The sequence below is a fragment of the Mixophyes fleayi genome, chromosome 7 (assembly GCF_038048845.1).
Source record: "Mixophyes fleayi isolate aMixFle1 chromosome 7, aMixFle1.hap1, whole genome shotgun sequence".
Classification (NCBI taxonomy): Eukaryota; Metazoa; Chordata; class Amphibia; order Anura; family Limnodynastidae; genus Mixophyes; species Mixophyes fleayi.
The window spans coordinates 144,068,016-144,075,125 of NC_134408.1; the positions used below are offsets into that span (position 1 = coordinate 144,068,016).

At 39.9% G+C, this 7,110-nt stretch overlaps 1 protein-coding gene across 2 annotated transcripts in view; it reads left to right on the forward strand.

Annotated features, from left to right (window-relative positions):
* Positions 1 to 1,962: 1,962 nt before the first annotated feature.
* Positions 1,963 to 7,110, forward strand: part of LOC142098267 (gap junction gamma-1 protein-like) — a 16,748-nt gene continuing 11,600 nt past the window's right edge. Inside the window, exon 1 of one of the 2 annotated variants that reach the window (XM_075180970.1) lies at positions 1,963 to 2,070. The gene's annotated coding sequence lies outside the window, so the exon portion shown is untranslated. Of the gene's footprint in view, positions 2,071 to 6,052; positions 6,242 to 7,110 lie in introns of those variants that run through there. The other variant, XM_075180971.1, reaches the window with a different exon arrangement.

Sequence of the window (7,110 nt, forward strand, 5' to 3'; positions counted from 1 at the left end):
TTCAGGGCCTGATTCATCAAAGAACGCAAAGTGAACGCAATTTGCGTTTTTAAAAATTGGACGGAAAGGCTCGCACGTCCGTCCGTCCGTATACAAATTAAAGCGGATCGGAAGAAATGTTTCTAGTTGCATACGGGTCTAAGTACACTCTGCCTATACGGTATTTGCAGACGGACACGACACACTGCCACATACGCATGTACAATATAAAGTTTCAAACCGTACAGATAAAAAAAAATCGGGACTGCTTTATTTTTACTAATATGTTAGTTGTCTTTTTTTTTTTTTTAACAAACTGGATTCTCTGTGCCTAGATACGGACAGTCGTCTTACTTGCGTAGAGGAAAGGGTGTAGTGAAGTCTAGATTTCCACCATCTCCTTGTAGAAGCAGCTTTTAGGCCATGTTCTAAGCCAAAAAGACCTGTGATGTTGTATAAAATAATGAGCTCGATCGCTAAAGAAAAAGTGCAGAAGAAGATCAGAAAAATGTGTTCACTAGTATACGTCCTTCTGCAACTTTTACTAATACATTGCTTTCATTCTAACTCCCGCCTGTGTTTTTCAGCCACCACTTTATATCATCAGAGAGATATGTTTATATTATGGCATAGGACCCGGCTCCACGGTGCTCTCTCAATAGTATCCAAAGAGCAAATTTGTCTCAAGGGCAAAAAATAAACAAACAAGTCTGTTTATAATGACATGGCTGAAAAGCACAGAAGTATGGCAAAAAAAAAAGATCAAGCCATTTATTTAGTAAAAGCTACAAGAGGGTATGTGAAATAATAAATGAAAGTCATCTGATATTGGATAAATTCCCATATCACTTTATTATGTTTACACGGTGCTGATAATTTTACTTACAGCTGTACACAGAAGTTTTTCAGATACAGAATGTCAAATTCTCAAGTGTAATATCACAATAAAGGGCATTTATGAAACATTTATTCTGTGAAATAATTACCTTTAGAATTACCTATGATACCTTTAATGCATGTGCAAAGGCAGGGTCTGATTCATTAAGGAAGTAAGTCCATTTGCGGGGCGCATCTTGCGTAAAATCGCTCTGCGCATGTGCGAAAACGAGACTTACGCCGGTGAACACAACTGAGTGCCTGAGTGCAATTCATGTTCACACATGGCCCTTCAGACTGCCCGCGATCTGAAGTGTGGAACACAGAGGGGAAAGGGAAGACTAACTTAGTCAACGTACAGTAAGAGCGAGCCAAGGTCAAGTGCACGCTACTGCGGCCAATTCATGCCACGGGCATCTCTCAGGCACGTTATTTAGCAGCATCACTTACACCAGCTACAGGGCAGGTGTGTTGCGTCTGTCTGCATCCATCAAGTACCGTAGTACTGTATAGGCACAGCGTACTAATACCCGTATTCAACAGCAAATGTTTCTTTAGATCCACTTGTATGTGAATACGGGAGTACGTGCGTTCAAATTGCAAATTACAAGACATTAATGAGTAACGAGACACGAACCAGCCACATAGTGTTTCTCAAACCGGTTCAATGAACCGCTTCAAAATTTAAAAAGGTTTCTCGAGCTGGTTGGTACGTTAAAGTACTGGAGCTTGTTAACGATGTTTAATTGCAAACTTCGAACACATCAATGTTTAGACACTGAATTAAAAAAAAATGTAAAATATTAAATTGCCTTCCCTACTTCTTTAAGGAAGTTTTGCCCTGTCCAGTTTTTGTGAGTAACCCCATCCATAATTAAATAGCCATTTATTTATATAGGGATAACTTTAAACATGACCTGGCTAGTATTGAGGAGGGTTTTGTTACAGTATAGTGCAACAAAAAAAAAAAAGAGGTTGTTAGAAGGGGGATGAAGGCTGGGACTGGAGCTGGAAGGGATTAGACTGGAGAAAGTTGCAGAGGAAGGGGAAGGGGGGGGGGGGGGGGGTTGGAGAGGCAGGACTGACTATTAGGAGGTGGTACTCTCCATGTGGTTCCTACCCTAATCTTTACTCATGTCCATGGAACTTTACTCAATAAACTTGCTGAGCAAGAGGAGTCGTTAAGAGGGTATTGAATTGTGCCACGTTACTAAGGTAAGGCAGCCTCGGTGCTTTGTGTAACAGTCTGTCTCTTCATCTACTGTAGAGGGAGAGTTTGTGTCTCATCTGGGATTACTAATTACAGCTGTCTTCTCCTAACAAACTGTATTAAAGGTTTAGGTTTAAGATAGATACTGAGCCAAGAGACTAGTCTAGGAATGTATTCTGTTATACAAGTTCTCACCACTGACGAGAGCAGGAACAAACTTTTATAAAGTGGGTAAAAGTTTGATACATACAATCTGTGTTCTCTAGAGTGTTCCGAAACGTCTCTCATGGAGACGATCTGGGATAAAGGTTCTGGAGTAACGCCCGGCATCTTCTATTGAAAAGAGAAATGTCTTAATACACATTTTTGGTAAACGTTTTACTTAGTGCTACTGTGTAACTATGTTGATTGTGCTTGCAAAGCACACTCTCCTTACCTGCTTAATCTTTCTGGAATATAGAGAAAGGGTTAACTCTATATTTTATTAGAGATGTAAATGAGGGTTAATGGCACGGTACTTTAGGAAGACAAGTGATCAATTTGTATTATCGAAGGGCGAGCTGTTGTACATTCATCAATGTAGTGAGTATGCCCAAGTATTTGTGACATCCCGTATGATTCATGGAAACTCTTAGTTTTCCAGTTAGCTAATTGGTCTTGAACTTTTGGTCTAAACTTGTTGCCAGAACAAGAAGTATGCAGCTTTATATTGAATTTTCCAAAATTAGAATTGAAAAACGTGTTATTTTATACTTTAACGTAAGATAAATTAAAAAAATATGTTTTAGCACCACTGAAAAAGTGTTATTTTTTTGTACAGAGATGGATATAAAAATGATCACTTTCCTGTACTTAGTAGGAAAGTTTATCCTTGGTGATTCTCATGTTTAATCACATAACAAAAGGACCTTTAAATACCACGCAGCAGGGGAAAGACTGCAGAACACCTGTGGGGAGGAGAATTGAGGGGCTGCAACTGATACAAGGAGGGGCGATCTTTCATCGCACCGCAGATGAGCCCCGTTTTGTGAGTCTGCTCTGTACTTGGTTCCATATGGTGTTCTAAGCATTTCTGCAAGGACAGTGCAGACAGGACAAGGTTTCCTATACAAAGTTGTTTGCAGGAACGGAGTTTGCTCACAAACTACAGATATTTAGTCTGCAAAGAGTTACAAAAAAGAAGTTTTAGGAACTTTGCTAGTTTGCTATGTAGCATAAGATCTACCAGGATACCTGTTCAGGGTAGTTGAAAAACAGAAATGTTCTGAAAACTGAGAAACATTTGTAAATATTTGTAATCTGTCTATTTCATCTCAAGTGAACAGTAACCTCGCTGTCAGCGGAAACAACAGTGCTTTGTAGTCCTCCCCACAGTGACTTGTCTTGTGGGCAAACAGGAATTGTAATTAGTGGTTCCTTATTAGGTATACTCTCTGTTTGTTGGGATCCATGCGATGTTGCTAGGGGTGACACAAAACTTTTCTATACTGGATAAGTATGAACTAGCTGAGTCTGCCAAGTAAATATTTAAGTTGCTAGAAATTGTAGACTTGCTGGTCGAGTGTTGTTGCATTTTTTGTTATTGTGTGATGAGCAAAAAGAAATTGCTACACAGCATAAGTGTGATTTGAATAGATAAAATGCATTGTATCCACAATATGACTGTGAAGGTGGGTATGAATTTGCAGCACTGAAGGGCAGCTGCTGGTCAGTTTGGTTTGGCTAACCATGGCGGTCAGGTGTGTGCAAACAGAAGTTATTGGCTACGTCCGCTGTACCTGCACTACTGAGGAGCGTTGCTTGTGTGACTTATTAAGCACGCCAACCACAGAAACCAGGTATCTCATCCTCTTTGTAATATAAATGTAGCAAACACGAAAACGGATTAATGTAAACTGGCTCTGATTAGTGAAACTGATTGAGTCACAGGAAGAGTTGTGAAATGATCAGAGAGTGAACAAGTGCAGATTGGCACGGAGCAACATCGCTGAAGACGTAACCCTTTGTCTCCGTAGTGTCTGCCCCACGGCGTCTTCCCCGATTCCCTCTCTTTTCTGCCCTGGTTCCCTCTCTTTCCCTGCAGGTTTTCGATTTCATGTCTGGAGGCCTCAGGAAGTGACAGAGGAGTATGGAACAGAGAGGAGGGGTTTTAGAAGAATAAAAGGGAATAGCAGAGACTAATAGACAAAGGGGAGGAGATAACAAAAAAGAGGGTTAACCATTTCTCAGCCCCAAAAAAAATGTGGTGTTATTAATTTTTAATGTATATTAGGCATATATTGAGTTTTTTTCAGCAGATCCCTGCTACTTGCATTTCTCCTAGTATTAGATAACACAAACCACCCAGAAAAGTTATTTTAGAACTGCTTAATTAACCAAAGCGAAGCAGCAATCTGTCCACATTTAACATATATTCATCGTGTCTTTATATTTATGTATAATGAGATGTGATGATCATTGGAATTGTGGGTTTTGCTCACCGTGCAAAAACAAACTTACTGTATTACCCTCTGACACCGCTAATTGCAGGTTGTCGAATCCATCAGACGGTCCCATCTATTTACATCCCAGAATTTGCTTTATAATACAATGGATTGTTCTAGGATAAAAGGAGAAGTTAGTTCTAGGAAGACAGACATGGAGAATACATTCAATACCATAAAGTTGTTCTCCCATAAACGTTGGTTTAGATAGTGTAGAATATATACAGCATTTATATAATATAGACTAAACTCCGGTTTGTTATCTCCAGACAGATAAAACGTTGCACAGTCTCCCTTATTAATGTGTTATTACGGGAGCTCCATCTGTTACCTCTAATGTCAGCGCACTTTTGCCAACGCAGACATTGGACGGAAGAAGGTTCTGCCTTGTCCAATCAAATTCCAATTTTACAATCAGCACAGTCAGTTTGATTTCTGGACAATCTGGTATCAACTGTTGGAACTGAGCAAATAAAAGTCACATTTGTCCCAGCATTTAGCAAAAGTGGCTTAAGGCTGGGTACACACTACAGAAAATTTTTCTCAATGCCATATCGTTAACGATTTTACCAACAACTGAAAGTCCCGATGAGCGGCCGATTCACGTGCACGCACTTACATGATTTACCAACAGATCTGTGCTCTTCATCTGTTATAACCAACGGCTGAAAAAGATGGTGTCTTTGTAAACTATGGAGATCTATGGACACTGCTGGTAGTGAGTGTATAAACGTTGCAGAATTTTCCCGACTTTGTTCCATTATTTAGAGATTGTTAATCTGTTTATAAAATCAAACGTTACGATACAATGTGCTTTGGAGCGATAAAAACCCAAATTCTAGGGGGGGGGGGGGGTGGACATTCAGATTTAAGTTTCTAGTTATAAAAACAATAACAGTTCTGGGAAATAGCAGAGAACATGAAAACATATTAAGTGCTGGACTATTACAGCCTATTTTTCCTAAAATTCAGATACCTGCCACAAGTGGAATAGGTTGCCAGAATTGTTATGGTGTATTGGGCATTAAAAGCTGTATGTGGATTGGACTAGACACTATTAAAGGGGTACTCAATCAACTATTTAAAATGCAGACCCCTCTATCACTGGTAATCATTCTGACCATTATGTTCTACATATATTCTCATAAATCAGAAAGGGGTAGAGTGAGACACTGTGGGCACAAAAATTGCCAATTATACCATTACCTAAATATGTAACATAAAGACAATTTTGATGACATACAGCTGCCCAACTTACTTTAAAATTAAAGAAATGACTATTTAAGTTCACTTAGAAACTGTTTTAAATTAAAAGTATAAGGGGCAAGATTGGGTACTCATGCCAGGGGGTTACTTTACATGGCTCGGGGGCTCCTGCCATCAATGCTGAATGTATAGGACATACAGAGGAGGGGGGAGGGTCGCTCTTTGTCTAGACCTCCTTCCCAAATCCAAAACTTGGTGGGAGGGGAGACCCTTCACTTACTGATCACCGCCCACAACACCCTGGATGTTGAATCACGTGACAGCCCATGCTGCCTTTGTCTGTGACTGCTGAATTGGCGCTTATATCGCCTCCTAAGGCAGGAGAGGAGCTGCAGCCATAGCTGCGCAGAGGAAACGTTTGCGGGCGCTGAACGCAAAATCAGACGCGTCGGTGTCAGGAGAGAGTGCGGCGCGTTTATCTGGAGAGGTCAGTCCGCTGCTATAGAGTAAAGGAGTAGTCTGTGCGTGGAGCGGGAAGGCAGAGGAGTCCAACAATAGTTATCTAGTCCGATCCATCCACTGCAAAAACCTCTGTGCACTTATATACTTTATAGTGGTTTAGGGTTTTATATTGTATTATGCAATGTTTGAGCTCAGGCTGCTTAATAATGATACTTAATTACTGTGAACGCGGATGCAGCAAACAGTTGTTGGTTCCTTTTGTCCGGGGGAAGTGTTGCATTTAAATACTTTGATGAGATACAGAGTGGTTTTCAGGGAATGCTGGGTTTTGTAGTTCCACTACAGTTGCAGACCCATATAGGTTGCCTAACCCTTTAGTGGTGTAATCTCTCCCCCCCCCCCCCCCCCCCCCCCATATATGTAATATCAACACCCTTTAATATAATATATAATATCTATTAATACCTCTGATATATTATACTGCATGCTGATGTTTGATGGACTCTTCTACAATTTAGTGCATTGGCTTTTATTGTAATGGGTACAGTGAAAATTGTTGCCATAATTCAGATGTATTTGATTTGCAAACTATCTTAGAGTTTACCATTCGGGCATAGATGTGCTGTAACTGATCAGCTCTTCCTAATTGAACTAGTGGTATCAGGTAATTTTGTATAATATTGTCTGATATTCTTGCATAGAAATATGATTACTGCTAAACTAATTTGGAAGGAGTGTACATTAATTTGCAATCTAATGGAGATGCAGAATAATGCATTCTTACATCAGAGAAAGCTATGTATGATACCCAAGTACTAAAAAATATATATACACTCCTGTAGATATCTGTATAAACTTAGCTCAGATGTCATCCCTGTACTGTTGGTTAGAAAA